The 14,496-nt window shown below is 35.5% G+C and overlaps 16 pseudogenes; all 16 read right to left on the bottom strand.

Moving 5' to 3' along the window:
- Positions 1–281: 281 nt before the first annotated feature.
- LOC145645217 (5S ribosomal RNA) lies at positions 282–402 on the bottom strand (annotated as a pseudogene).
- Positions 403–1,194: 792 nt separating this feature from the next.
- LOC145645216 (5S ribosomal RNA) lies at positions 1,195–1,315 on the bottom strand (annotated as a pseudogene).
- Positions 1,316–2,107: 792 nt separating this feature from the next.
- On the bottom strand, positions 2,108–2,228 carry LOC145645598 (5S ribosomal RNA; annotated as a pseudogene).
- Positions 2,229–3,020: 792 nt separating this feature from the next.
- On the bottom strand, positions 3,021–3,141 carry LOC145645901 (5S ribosomal RNA; annotated as a pseudogene).
- Positions 3,142–3,933: 792 nt separating this feature from the next.
- Positions 3,934–4,054, bottom strand: LOC145644977 (5S ribosomal RNA; annotated as a pseudogene).
- A 793-nt stretch (positions 4,055–4,847) lies between these two features.
- Positions 4,848–4,968, bottom strand: LOC145645214 (5S ribosomal RNA; annotated as a pseudogene).
- A 793-nt stretch (positions 4,969–5,761) lies between these two features.
- Positions 5,762–5,882, bottom strand: LOC145645900 (5S ribosomal RNA; annotated as a pseudogene).
- Positions 5,883–6,675: 793 nt separating this feature from the next.
- Positions 6,676–6,796, bottom strand: LOC145645616 (5S ribosomal RNA; annotated as a pseudogene).
- Positions 6,797–7,697: 901 nt separating this feature from the next.
- LOC145644705 (5S ribosomal RNA) lies at positions 7,698–7,816 on the bottom strand (annotated as a pseudogene).
- A 1,006-nt stretch (positions 7,817–8,822) lies between these two features.
- On the bottom strand, positions 8,823–8,941 carry LOC145650664 (5S ribosomal RNA; annotated as a pseudogene).
- A 794-nt stretch (positions 8,942–9,735) lies between these two features.
- LOC145644650 (5S ribosomal RNA) lies at positions 9,736–9,856 on the bottom strand (annotated as a pseudogene).
- A 794-nt stretch (positions 9,857–10,650) lies between these two features.
- Positions 10,651–10,771, bottom strand: LOC145644648 (5S ribosomal RNA; annotated as a pseudogene).
- Positions 10,772–11,564: 793 nt separating this feature from the next.
- Positions 11,565–11,685, bottom strand: LOC145644647 (5S ribosomal RNA; annotated as a pseudogene).
- A 794-nt stretch (positions 11,686–12,479) lies between these two features.
- On the bottom strand, positions 12,480–12,600 carry LOC145644646 (5S ribosomal RNA; annotated as a pseudogene).
- Positions 12,601–13,392: 792 nt separating this feature from the next.
- On the bottom strand, positions 13,393–13,513 carry LOC145644645 (5S ribosomal RNA; annotated as a pseudogene).
- A 792-nt stretch (positions 13,514–14,305) lies between these two features.
- On the bottom strand, positions 14,306–14,426 carry LOC145644644 (5S ribosomal RNA; annotated as a pseudogene).
- Positions 14,427–14,496: the final 70 nt, after the last annotated feature.

Raw genomic sequence — 14,496 nt, 5'->3', positions numbered from 1 at the left:
AATCACTGCACTTCACATCCTAGCATGTCATCTTGAAAGTAAATTAATGTGATGCAGGAGAAGCTTACAGCAGCTCGTAGTCCAAGGTGCTAAAAGATAGTTTTTTGATGAATCACTGCACTTCACATTCAGGCATGTGAGTTGGAGAGTAAATGAAAGTGATGCAAAAAAAACTTACAGCATCTGCTATTCCCAGGTGCTAACAGATAGGTTTTTTATGAATTACTGCACTTCACATTTGAGCATGTCAGCTTGAAAGTAAATTAAAGTGATGCAAGAAAAGCTTACAGCACATGGTATTCCTAGGTAGGGTCCCACCTCAGTACTATCCAGGCACAAACTTGCTTAGCTTCCAAGTTCAGATGAGATTGGAGGCGTGCTGAAGCTGGTATGGCCGTAAACCTTAAACACTTACTCAAATTGCCTAATCATAGAAAATATGATCAAAGACCAATCTGACATTTTTTTTTATTAATCCCTGCACTTGACATTCTAGAATGTTATCTTGAAAGTAAATTAAAATGATGCAATAAAAGCTTACAACATCTGGTATTCGGAGGCACTAACAGACAGTTTTTTTATTAATCACTGCACTTCACATTCAAGCATGTCAGTTGGAGAGTAAATTAAAGTGATGCAATAAAAACTTACAGCATCTGCTATTCCCAGGTGCTAACAGATAGTTTGATTTAATTATTCACTGCACTTCAAATTTGAGCTTGATAGCTTGAACATAAATTTAAGGGATGCAATAAAATCTTACAGCACCTGCTATTCCCTGGTACTAATAGATTTCTATTTAATCTGTACACTTCACTTACAAGCATGTCAGTTGCATATTAAATTAAAGTGATGCAAGAAAAACTTACAGCATCTGCTATTCCCAGGTGCTAACAGATAGTTTTTTTTAATTAATCACTGCACTTCACATCCTAGCATGTCATCTTGAAAGTAAATTAATGTGATGCAGGAGAAGCTTACAGCAGCTCGTAGTCCAAGGTGCTAAAAGATAGTTTTTTGATGAATCACTGCACTTCACATTCAGGCATGTGAGTTGGAGAGTAAATGAAAGTGATGCAAAAAAAACTTACAGCATCTGCTATTCCCAGGTGCTAACAGATAGGTTTTTTATTAATTACTGCACTTCACATTTGAGCATGTCAGCTTGAAAGTAAATTAAAGTGATGCAAGAAAAGCTTACAGCACATGGTATTCCTAGGTAGGGTCCCACCTCAGTACTATCCAGGCACAAACTTGCTTAGCTTCCAAGTTCAGATGAGATTGGAGGCGTGCTGAAGCTGGTATGGCCGTAAACCTTAAACACATACTCAAATTGCCTAATCATAGAAAATATGATCAAAGACCAATCTGACATTTTTTTTTATTAATCCCTGCACTTGACATTCTAGAATGTTATCTTGAAAGTAAATTAAAATGATGCAATAAAAGCTTACAACATCTGGTATTCGGAGGCACTAACAGACAGTTTTTTTATTAATCACTGCACTTCACATTCAAGCATGTCAGTTGGAGAGTAAATTAAAGTGATGCAATAAAAACTTACAGCATCTGCTATTCCCAGGTGCTAACAGATAGTTTGATTTAATTATTCACTGCACTTCAAATTTGAGCTTGATAGCTTGAACATAAATTTAAGGGATGCAATAAAATCTTACAGCACCTGCTATTCCCTGGTACTAATAGATTTCTATTTAATCTGTACACTTCACTTACAAGCATGTCAGTTGCATATTAAATTAAAGTGATGCAAGAAAAACTTACAGCATCTGCTATTCCCAGGTGCTAACAGATAGTTTTTTTTAATTAATCACTGCACTTCACATCCTAGCATGTCATCTTGAAAGTAAATTAATGTGATGCAGGAGAAGCTTACAGCAGCTCGTAGTCCAAGGTGCTAAAAGATAGTTTTTTGATGAATCACTGCACTTCACATTCAGGCATGTGAGTTGGAGAGTAAATGAAAGTGATGCAAAAAAAACTTACAGCATCTGCTATTCCCAGGTGCTAACAGATAGGTTTTTTATTAATCACTGCACTTCACATTTGAGCATGTCAGCTTGAAAGTAAATTAAAGTGATGCAAGAAAAGCTTACAGCACATGGTATTCCTAGGTAGGGTCCCACCTCAGTACTATCCAGGCACAAACTTGCTTAGCTTCCAAGTTCAGATGAGATTGGAGGCGTGCTTAAGCTGGTATGGCCGTAACCCTTTAACACTTACTCAAATTGCCTAATCATAGAAAATATGATCAAAGACCAATCTGACATTTTTTTTTATTAATCCCTGCACTTGACATTCTAGAATGTTATCTTGAAAGTAAATTAAAATGATGCAATAAAAGCTTACAACATCTGGTATTCGGAGGCACTAACAGACAGTTTTTTTATTAATCACTGCACTTCACATTCAAGCATGTCAGTTGGAGAGTAAATTAAAGTGATGCAATAAAAACTTACAGCATCTGCTATTCCCAGGTGCTAACAGATAGTTTGATTTAATTATTCACTGCACTTCAAATTTGAGCTTGATAGCTTGAACATAAATTTAAGGGATGCAATAAAATCTTACAGCACCTGCTATTCCCTGGTACTAATAGATTTCTATTTAATCTGTACACTTCACTTACAAGCATGTCAGTTGCATACTAAATTAAAGTGATGCAAGAAAAACTTACAGCATCTGCTATTCCCAGGTGCTAACAGATAGTTTTTTTTAATTAAGCACTGCACTTCACATCCTAGCATGTCATCTTGAAAGTAAATTAATGTGATGCAGGAGAAGCTTACAGCAGCTCGTAGTCCAAGGTGCTAAAAGATAGTTTTTTGATGAATCACTGAACTTCACATTCAGGCATGTGAGTTGGAGAGTAAATGAAAGTGATGCAAAAAAAACTTACAGCATCTGCTATTCCCAGGTGCTAACAGATAGGTTTTTTATTAATCACTGCACTTCACATTTGAGCATGTCAGCTTGAAAGTAAATTAAAGTGATGCAAGAAAAGCTTACAGCACATGGTATTCCTAGGTTGGGTCCCACCTCAGTACTATCCAGGCACAAACTTGCTTAGCTTCCAAGTTCAGATGAGATTGGAGGCGTGCTTAAGCTGGTATGGCCGTAAACCTTTAACACTTACTCAAATTGCCTAATCATAGAAAATATGATCAAAGACCAATCTGACATTTTTTTTTATTAATCCCTGCACTTGACATTCTAGAATGTTATCTTGAAAGTAAATTAAAATGATGCAATAAAAGCTTACAACATCTGGTATTCGGAGGCACTAACAGACAGTTTTTTTATTAATCACTGCACTTCACATTCAAGCATGTCAGTTGGAGAGTAAATTAAAGTGATGCAATAAAAACTTACAGCATCTGCTATTCCCAGGTGCTAACAGATAGTTTGATTTAATTATTCACTGCACTTCAAATTTGAGCTTGATAGCTTGAACATAAATTTAAGGGATGCAATAAAATCTTACAGCACCTGCTATTCCCTGGTACTAATAGATTTCTATTTAATCTGTACACTTCACTTACAAGCATGTCAGTTGCATACTAAATTAAAGTGATGCAAGAAAAACTTACAGCATCTGCTATTCCCAGGTGCTAACAGATAGTTTTTTTTAATTAAGCACTGCACTTCACATCCTAGCATGTCATCTTGAAAGTAAATTAATGTGATGCAGGAGAAGCTTACAGCAGCTCGTAGTCCAAGGTGCTAAAAGATAGTTTTTTGATGAATCACTGCACTTCACATTCAGGCATGTGAGTTGGAGAGTAAATGAAAGTGATGCAAAAAAAACTTACAGCATCTGCTATTCCCAGGTGCTAACAGATAGGTTTTTTATTAATCACTGCACTTCACATTTGAGCATGTCAGCTTGAAAGTAAATTAAAGTGATGCAAGAAAAGCTTACAGCACATGGTATTCCTAGGTAGGTTCCCACCTCAGTACTATCCAGGCACAAACTTGCTTAGCTTCCAAGTTCAGATGAGATTGGAGGCGTGCTTAAGCTGGTATGGCCGTAAACCTTTAACACTTACTCAAATTGCCTAATCATAGAAAATATGATCAAAGACCAATCTGACATTTTTTTTTATTAATCCCTGCACTTGACATTCTAGAATGTTATCTTGAAAGTAAATTAAAATGATGCAATAAAAGCTTACAACATCTGGTATTCGGAGGCACTAACAGACAGTTTTTTTATTAATCACTGCACTTCACATTCAAGCATGTCAGTTGGAGAGTAAATTAAAGTGATGCAATAAAAACTTACAGCATCTGCTATTCCCAGGTGCTAACAGATAGTTTGATTTAATTATTCACTGCACTTCAAATTTGAGCTTGATAGCTTGAACATAAATTTAAGGGATGCAATAAAATCTTACAGCACCTGCTATTCCCTGGTACTAATAGATTTCTATTTAATCTGTACACTTCACTTACAAGCATGTCAGTTTCATATTAAATTAAAGTGATGCAAGAAAAACTTACAGCATCTGCTATTCCCAGGTGCTAACAGATAGTTTTTTTTAATTAATCACTGCACTTCACATCCTAGCATGTCATCTTGAAAGTAAATTAATGTGATGCAAGAGAAGCTTACAGCAGCTCGTAGTCCAAGGTGCTAAAAGATAGTTTTTTGATGAATCACTGCACTTCACATTCAGGCATGTGAGTTGGAGAGTAAATGAAAGTGATGCAAAAAAAACTTACAGCACCTGCTATTCCCAGGTGCTAACGGATAGTTTTTTTTATTAATCACTGCACTTCACATTTGAGAATGTCAGCTTGAAAGTAAATTAAAGTGATGCAAGAAAAGCTTACAGCACATGGTATTCCTAGGTAGGGTCCCACCTCAGTACTATCCAGGCACAAACTTGCTTAGCTTCCAAGTTCAGATGAGATTGGAGGCGTGCTGAAGCTGGTATGGCCGTAAACCTTAAACACTTACTCAAATTGCCTAATCATAGAAAATATGATCCAATACCAATCTGACATTTTTTTTTATTAATCCCTGCACTTGACATTCTAGAATGTTGTCTTGAAAGTAAATTAAAATGATGCAATAAAAGCTTACAACATCTGGTATTCGGAGGCACTAACAGACAGTTTTTTTATTAATCACTGCACTTCACATTCAAGCATGTTAGTTGGAGAGTAAATTAAAGTGATGCAATAAATACTTACAGCATCTGCTATTCCCAGGTGCTAACAGATAGTTTGATTTAATTATTCACTGCACTTCAAATTTGAGCTTGATAGCTTGAACATAAATTTAAGGGATGCAATAAAATCTTACAGGACCTGCTATTCCCTGGTACTAAAATATTTCTATTTAATCTGTACACTTCACATACAAGCATGTCAGTTGCATATTAAATTAAAGTGATGCAAGAAAAACTTACAGCATCTGCTATTCCCAGGTGCTAACAGATAGGTTTTATTAATTAATCACTGCACTTCACATCCTAGCATGTCATCTTGAAAGTAAATTAAAGTGATGCAAGAGAAGCTTACAGCATCTCATAGTCCAAGGTGCTAAAAGATAGTTTTTTGATGAATCACTGCACTTCACATTCAGGCATGTGAGTTGGAGAGTAAATGAAAGTGATGCAAAAAAAACTTACAGCACCTGCTATTCCCAGGTGCTAACAGATAGTTTTTTTTATTAATCACTGCACTTCACATTTGAGAATGTCAGCTTGAAAGTAAATTAATGTGATGCAAGAAAAGCTTACAGCACATGGTATTCCTAGGTAGGGTCCCACCTCAGTACTATCCAGGCACAAACTTGCTTAGCTTCCAAGTTCAGATGAGATTGGAGGCGTGCTGAAGCTGGTACGGCCGTAAACCTTAAACACTTACTCAAATTGCCTAATCATAGAAAATATGATCAAATACCAATCTGACATTTTTTTTATTAATCCCTGCACTTGACATTCTAGAATGTTGTCTTGAAAGTAAATTAAAATGATGCAATAAAAGCTTACAACATCTGGTATTCGGAGGCACTAACAGACAGTTTTTTTATTAATCACTGCACTTCACATTCAAGCATGTTAGTTGGAGAGTAAATTAAAGTGATGCAATAAATACTTACAGCATCTGCTATTCCCAGGTGCTAACAGATAGTTTGATTTAATTATTCACTGCACTTCAAATTTGAGCTTGATAGCTTGAACATAAATTTAAGGGATGCAATAAAATCTTACAGGACCTGCTATTCCCTGGTACTAAAATATTTCTATTTAATCTGTACACTTCACATACAAGCATGTCAGTTGCATATTAAATTAAAGTGATGCAAGAAAAACTTACAGCATCTGCTATTCCCAGGTGCTAACAGATAGGTTTTATTAATTAATCACTGCACTTCACATCCTAGCATGTCATCTTGAAAGTAAATTAAAGTGATGCAAGAGAAGCTTACAGCATCTCATAGTCCAAGGTGCTAAAAGATAGTTTTTTGATGAATCACTGCACTTCACATTCAGGCATGTGAGTTGGAGAGTAAATGAAAGTGATGCAAAAAAAACTTAAAGCATCTGCTATTCCCAGGTGCTAACAGATAGTTTTTTTTTATTAATCACTGCACTTCACATTTGAGAATGTCAGCTTGAAAGTAAATTAAAGTGATGCAAGAAAAGCTCACAGCACATGGTATTCCTAGGTAGGGTCCCACCTCAGTACTATCCAGGCACAAACTTGCTTAGCTTCCAAGTTCAGATGAGATTGGAGGCGTGCTGAAGCTGGTATGGCCGTAAACCTTAAACACTTACTCAAATTGCCTAATCATAGAAAATATGATCAAAGACCAATCTGACATTTTTTTTTTATTAATCCCTGCACTTGACATTCTAGAATGTTATCTTGAAAGTAAATTAAAATGATGCAATAAAAGCTTACAACATCTGGTATTCGGAGGCACTAACAGACAGTTTTTTTATTAATCACTGCACTTCACATTCAAGCATGTTAGTTGGAGATTAAATTAAAGTGATGCAATAAATACTTACAGCATCTGCTATTCCCAGGTGCTAACAGATAGTTTGATTTAATTATTCACTGCACTTCAAATTTGAGCTTGATAGCTTGAACATAAATTTAAGGGATGCAATAAAATCTTACAGCACCTGCTATTCCCTGGTACTAATAGATTTCTATTTAATCTGTACACTTCACTTACAAGCATGTAAGTTGCATATTAAATTAAAGTGATGCAAGAAAAACTTACAGCATCTGCTATTCCCAGGTGCTAACAGATAGTTTTTTTTATTAATCACTGCACTTCACATTTGAGAATGTCAGCTTGAAAGTAAATTAAAGTGATGCAAGAAAAGCTTACAACATCTGCTATTCCCAGGTGCTAACAGATAGTTTGATTTAATTATTCACTGCACTTCAAATTTGAGCTTGATAGCTTGAACATAAATTTAAGGGATGCAATAAAATCTTACAGCACCTGCTATTCCCTGGTACTAATAGATTTCTATTTAATCTGTACACTTCACTTACAAGCATGTCAGTTGCATATTAAATTAAAGTGATGCAAGAAAAACTTACAGCAGCTCGTAGTCCAAGGTGCTAAAAGATAGGTTTTTTTATTAATCACTGCACTTCACATTTGAGCATGTCAGCTTGAAAGTAAATTAAAGTGATGCAAGAAAAGCTTACAGCACCTGGTATTCCTAGATAGGGTCCCACATCAGTACTATTCAGGCACAAACTTGCTTAGCTTCCAAGTTCAGATGAGATTGGACGTTCTGAAGCTGGTATGGCCATAAACCTTACACACTTACTCAAATTGCCTGATCATAGAAAATATGATCAAAGACCAATCTGACATTTTTTTTTATTAATCCCTGCACTTGACATTCTAGAATGTTATCTTGAAAGTAAATTAAAATGATGCAATAAAAGCTTACAACATCTGGTATTCGGAGGCACTAACAGACAGTTTTTTTATTAATCACTGCACTTCACATTCAAGCATGTTAGTTGGAGATTAAATTAAAGTGATGCAATAAATACTTACAGCATCTGCTATTCCCAGGTGCTAACAGATAGTTTGATTTAATTATTCACTGCACTTCAAATTTGAGCTTGATAGCTTGAACAGAAATTTAAGGGATGCAATAAAATCTTACAGCACCTGCTATTCCCTGATACTAATAGATTTCTATTTAATCTGTACACTTCACTTACAAGCATGTCAGTTGCATATTAAATTAAAGTGATGCAATAAATACTTACAGCATCTGCTATTCCCAGGTACTAACAGATAGTTTGATTTAATTATTCACTGCACTTCAAATTTGAGCTTGATAGCTTGAACATAAATTTAAGGGATGCAATAAAATCTTACAGCACCTGCTATTCCCTGGTACTAAAAGATTTCTATTTAATCTGTACACATCACTTACAAGCATGTCAGTTGCATATTAAATTAAAGTGATGCAAGAAAAACTTACAGCATCTGCTATTCCCAGGTGCTAACAGATAGTTTGATTTAATTATTCACTGCACTTCAAATTTGAGCTTGATAGCTTGAACATAAATTTAAGGGATGCAATAAAATCTTACAGCACCTGCTATTCCCTTGTACTAATAGATTTCTATTTAATCTGTACACTTCACTTACAAGCATGTCAGTTGCATATTAAATTAAAGTGATGCAAGAAAAACTTACAGCAGCTCGTAGTCCAAGGTGCTAAAAGATAGTTTTTTAATGAATCACTGCAATTCACATTCAGGCATGTGAGTTGGAGAGTAAATTAAAGTGATGCAAGAAAAGCTTACAGCACCTGGTATTCCTAGATAGGGTCCCACCTCAGTACTTTTCAGGCACAAACTTCCTTAGCTTCCAAGTTCAGATGAGATTGGACGTTCTGAAGCTGGTATGGCCGTAAACCTTAAACACTTACTCAAATTGCCTAATCATAGAAAATATGATCAAAGACCAATCTGACATTTTTTTTTATTAATCCCTGCACTTGACATTCTAGAATGTTATCTTGAAAGTAAATTAAAATGATGCAATAAAAGCTTACAACATCTGGTATTCGGAGGCACTAACAGACAGTTTTTTTATTAATCACTGCACTTCACATTCAAGCATGTCAGTTGGAGAGTAAATTAAAGTGATGCAATAAAAACTTACAGCATCTGCTATTCCCAGGTGCTAACAGATAGTTTGATTTAATTATTCACTGCACTTCAAATTTGAGATTGATAGATTGAACATAAATTTAAGGGATGCAATAAAATCTTACAGCACCTGCTATTCCCTGGTACTAATAGATTTCTATTTAATCTGTACACTTCACTTACAAGCATGTCAGTTGCATATTAAATTAAAGTGATGCAAGAAAAACTTACAGCATCTGCTATTCCCAGGTGCTAACAGATAGGTTTTTTTAATTAATCACTGCACTTCACATCCTAGCATGTCATCTTGAAAGTAAATTAATGTGATGCAGGAGAAGCTTACAGCAGCTCGTAGTCCAAGGTGCTAAAAGATAGTTTTTTGATGAATCACTGCACTTCACATTCAGGCATGTGAGTTGGAGAGTAAATGAAAGTGATGCAAAAAAAAACTTACAGCATCTGCTATTCCCAGGTGCTAACAGATATGTTTTTTTATTAATCACTGCACTTCACATTTGAGCATGTCAGCTTGAAAGTAAATTAAAGTGATGCAAGAAAAGCTTACAGCACCTGGTATTCCTAGATAGGGTCCCACCTCAGTACTATTCAGGCACAAACTTGCTTAGCTTCCAAGTTCAGATGAGATTGGAGGCGTGCTGAAGCTGGTATGGCCGTAAACCTTAAACACTTACTCAAATTGCCTAATCATAGAAAATATGATCAAAGACCAATCTGACATTTTTTTTTATTAATCCCTGCACTTGACATTCTAGAATGTTATCTTGAAAGTAAATTAAAATGATGCAATAAAAGCTTACAACATCTGGTATTCGGAGGCACTAACAGACAGTTTTTTTATTAATCACTGCACTTCACATTCAAGCATGTCAGTTGGAGAGTAAATTAAAGTGATGCAATAAAAACTTACAGCATCTGCTATTCCCAGGTGCTAACAGATAGTTTGATTTAATTATTCACTGCACTTCAAATTTGAGCTTGATAGCTTGAACATAAATTTAAGGGATGCAATAAAATCTTACAGCACCTGCTATTCCCTGGTACTAATAGATTTCAATTTAATCTGTACACTTCACTTACAAGCATGTCAGTTGCATATTAAATTAAAGTGATGCAAGAAAAACTTACAGCATCTGCTATTCCCAGGTGCTAACAGATAGGTTTTTTTAATTAATCACTGCACTTCACATCCTAGCATGTCATCTTGAAAGTAAATTAATGTGATGCAGGAGAAGCTTACGGCAGCTCGTAGTCCAAGGTGCTAAAAGATAGTTTTTTGATGAATCACTGAACTTCACATTCAGGCATGTGAGTTGGAGAGTAAATGAAAGTGATGCAAAAAAAAACTTACAGCATCTGCTATTCCCAGGTGCTAACAGATTGGTTTTTTTATTAATCACTGCACTTCACATTTGAGCATGTCAGCTTGAAAGTAAATTAAAGTGATGCAAGAAAAGCTTACAGCACCTGGTATTCCTAGATAGGGTCCCACCTCAGTACTATTCAGGCACAAACTTGCTTAGCTTCCAAGTTCAGATGAGATTGGAGGCGTGCTGAAGCTGGTATGGCCGTAAACCTTAAACACTTACTCAAATTGCCTAATCATAGAAAATATGATCAAAGACCAATCTGACATTTTTTTTATTAATCCCTGCACTTGACATTCTAGAATGTTATCTTGAAAGTAAATTAAAATGATGCAATAAAAGCTTACAACATCTGGTATTCGGAGGCACTAACAGACAGTTTTTTTATTAATCACTGCACTTCACATTCAAGCATGTCAGTTGGAGAGTAAATTAAAGTGATGCAATAAAAACTTACAGCATCTGCTATTCCCAGGTGCTAACAGATAGTTTGATTTAATTTTTCACTGCACTTCAAATTTGAGCTTGATAGCTTGAACATAAATTTAAGGGATGCAATAAAATCTTACAGCACCTGCTATTCCCTGGTACTAATAGATTTCTATTTAATCTGTACACTTCACTTACAAGCATGTCAGTTGCATATTAAATTAAAGTGATGCAAGAAAAACTTACAGCATCTGCTATTCCCAGGTGCTAACAGATAGTTTTTTTTAATTAATCACTGCACTTCACATCCTAGCATGTCATCTTGAAAGTAAATTAATGTGATGCAGGAGAAGCTTACAGCAGCTCGTAGTCCAAGGTGCTAAAAGATAGTTTTTTGATGAATCACTGCACTTCACATTCAGGCATGTGAGTTGGAGAGTAAATGAAAGTGATGCAAAAAAAAACTTACAGCATCTGCTATTCCCAGGTGCTAACAGATAGGTTTTTTTATTAATCACTGCACTTCACATTTGAGCATGTCAGCTTGAAAGTAAATTAAAGTGATGCAAGAAAAGCTTACAGCACCTGGTATTCCTAGATAGGGTCCCACCTCAGTACTATTCAGGCACAAACTTGCTTAGCTTCCAAGTTCAGATGAGATTGGAGGCGTGCTGAAGCTGGTATGGCCGTAAACCTTAAACACTTACTCAAATTGCCTAATCATAGAAAATATGATCAAAGACCAATCTGACATTTTTTTTTATTAATCCCTGCACTTGACATTCTAGAATGTTATCTTGAAAGTAAATTAAAATGATGCAATAAAAGCTTACAACATCTGGTATTCGGAGGCACTAACAGACAGTTTTTTTATTAATCACTGCACTTCACATTCAAGCATGTCAGTTGGAGAGTAAATTAAAGTGATGCAATAAAAACTTACATCATCTGCTATTCCCAGGTGCTAACAGATAGTTTGATTTAATTATTCACTGCACTTCAAATTTGAGATTGATAGATTGAACATAAATTTAAGGGATGCAATAAAATCTTACAGCACCTGCTATTCCCTGGTACTAATAGATTTCTATTTAATCTGTACACTTCACTTACAAGCATGTCAGTTGCATATTAAATTAAAGTGATGCAAGAAAAACTTACAGCATCTGCTATTCCCAGGTGCTAACAGATAGTTTTTTTTAATTAATCACTGCACTTCACATCCTAGCATGTCATCTTGAAAGTAAATTAATGTGATGCAGGAGAAGCTTACAGCAGCTCGTAGTCCAAGGTGCTAAAAGATAGTTTTTTGATGAATCACTGCACTTCACATTCAGGCATGTGAGTTGGAGAGTAAATGAAAGTGATGCAAAAAAAAACTTACAGCATCTGCTATTCCCAGGTGCTAACAGATAGGTTTTTTTATTAATCACTGCACTTCACATTTGAGCATGTCAGCTTGAAAGTAAATTAAAGTGATGCAAGAAAAGCTTACAGCACCTGGTATTCCTAGATAGGGTCCCACCTCAGTACTATTCAGGCACAAACTTGCTTAGCTTCCAAGTTCAGATGAGATTGGAGGCGTGCTGAAGCTGGTATGGCCGTAAACCTTAAACACTTACTCAAATTGCCTAATCATAGAAAATATGATCAAAGACCAATCTGACATTTTTTTTTATTAATCCCTGCACTTGACATTCTAGAATGTTATCTTGAAAGTAAATTAAAATGATGCAATAAAAGCTTACAACATCTGGTATTCGGAGGCACTAACAGACAGTTTTTTTATTAATCACTGCACTTCACATTCAAGCATGTCAGTTGGAGAGTAAATTAAAGTGATGCAATAAAAACTTACAGCATCTGCTATTCCCAGGTGCTAACAGATAGTTTGATTTAATTATTCACTGCACTTCAAATTTGAGATTGATAGATTGAACATAAATTTAAGGGATGCAATAAAATCTTACAGCACCTGCTATTCCCTGGTACTAATAGATTTCTATTTAATCTGTACACTTCACTTACAAGCATGTCAGTTGCATATTAAATTAAAGTGATGCAAGAAAAACTTACAGCATCTGCTATTCCCAGGTGCTAACAGATAGTTTTTTTTAATTAATCACTGCACTTCACATCCTAGCATGTCATCTTGAAAGTAAATTAATGTGATGCAGGAGAAGCTTACAGCAGCTCGTAGTCCAAGGTGCTAAAAGATAGTTTTTTGATGAATCACTGCACTTCACATTCAGGCATGTGAGTTGGAGAGTAAATGAAAGTGATGCAAAAAAAACTTACAGCATCTGCTATTCCCAGGTGCTAACAGATAGGTTTTTTATTAATCACTGCACTTCACATTTGAGCATGTCAGCTTGAAAGTAAATTAAAGTGATGCAAGAAAAGCTTACAGCACCTGGTATTCCTAGATAGGGTCCCACCTCAGTACTATTCAGGCACAAACTTGCTTAGCTTCCAAGTTCAGATGAGATTGGAGGCGTGCTGAAGCTGGTATGGCCGTAAACCTTAAACACTTACTCAAATTGCCTAATCATAGAAAATATGATCAAAGACCAATCTGACATTTTTTTTTATTAATCCCTGCACTTGACATTTTAGAATGTTATCTTGAAAGTTAATTAAAATGATGCAATAAAAGCTTACAACATCTGGTATTCGGAGGCACTAACAGACAGTTTTTTTATTAATCACTGCACTTCACATTCAAGCATGTCAGTTGGAGAGTAAATTAAAGTGATGCAATAAAAACTTACAGCATCTGCTATTCCCAGGTGCTAACAGATAGTTTGATTTAATTATTCACTGCACTTCAAATTTGAGCTTGATAGCTTGAACATAAATTTAAGGGATGCAATAAAATCTTACAGCACCTGCTATTCCCTGGTACTAATAGATTTCTATTTAATCTGTACACTTCACTTACAAGCATGTCAGTTGCATATTAAATTAAAGTGATGCAAGAAAAACTTACAGCATCTGCTATTCCCAGGTGCTAACAGATAGTTTTTTTTAATTAATCACTGCACTTCACATCCTAGCATGTCATCTTGAAAGTAAATTAATGTGATGCAGGAGAAGCTTACAGCAGCTCGTAGTCCAAGGTGCTAAAATATAGTTTTTTGATGAATCACTGCACTTCACATTCAGGCATGTGAGTTGGAGAGTAAATGAAAGTGATGCAAAAAAAACTTACAGCATCTGCTATTCCCAGGTGCTAACAGATAGGTTTTTTATTAATCACTGCACTTCACATTTGAGCATGTCAGCTTGAAAGTAAATTAAAGTGATGCAAGAAAAGCTTACAGCACCTGGTATTCCTAGATAGGGTCCCACCTCAGTACTATTCAGGCACAAACTTGCTTAGCTTCCAAGTTCAGATGAGATTGGAGGCGTGCTGAAGCTGGTATGGCCGTAAACCTTAAACACTTACTCAAATTGCCTAATCATAGAAAATATGATCAAAGACCAATCTGACATTTTTTTTTAT

This window comes from Electrophorus electricus, chromosome 13 (assembly GCF_041902795.1).
Source record: "Electrophorus electricus isolate QZ-2024a chromosome 13, ASM4190279v1, whole genome shotgun sequence".
NCBI classification, from domain to species: Eukaryota; Metazoa; Chordata; class Actinopteri; order Gymnotiformes; family Gymnotidae; genus Electrophorus; species Electrophorus electricus.
This window is presented reverse-complemented; position numbering and strand designations above follow the sequence as displayed.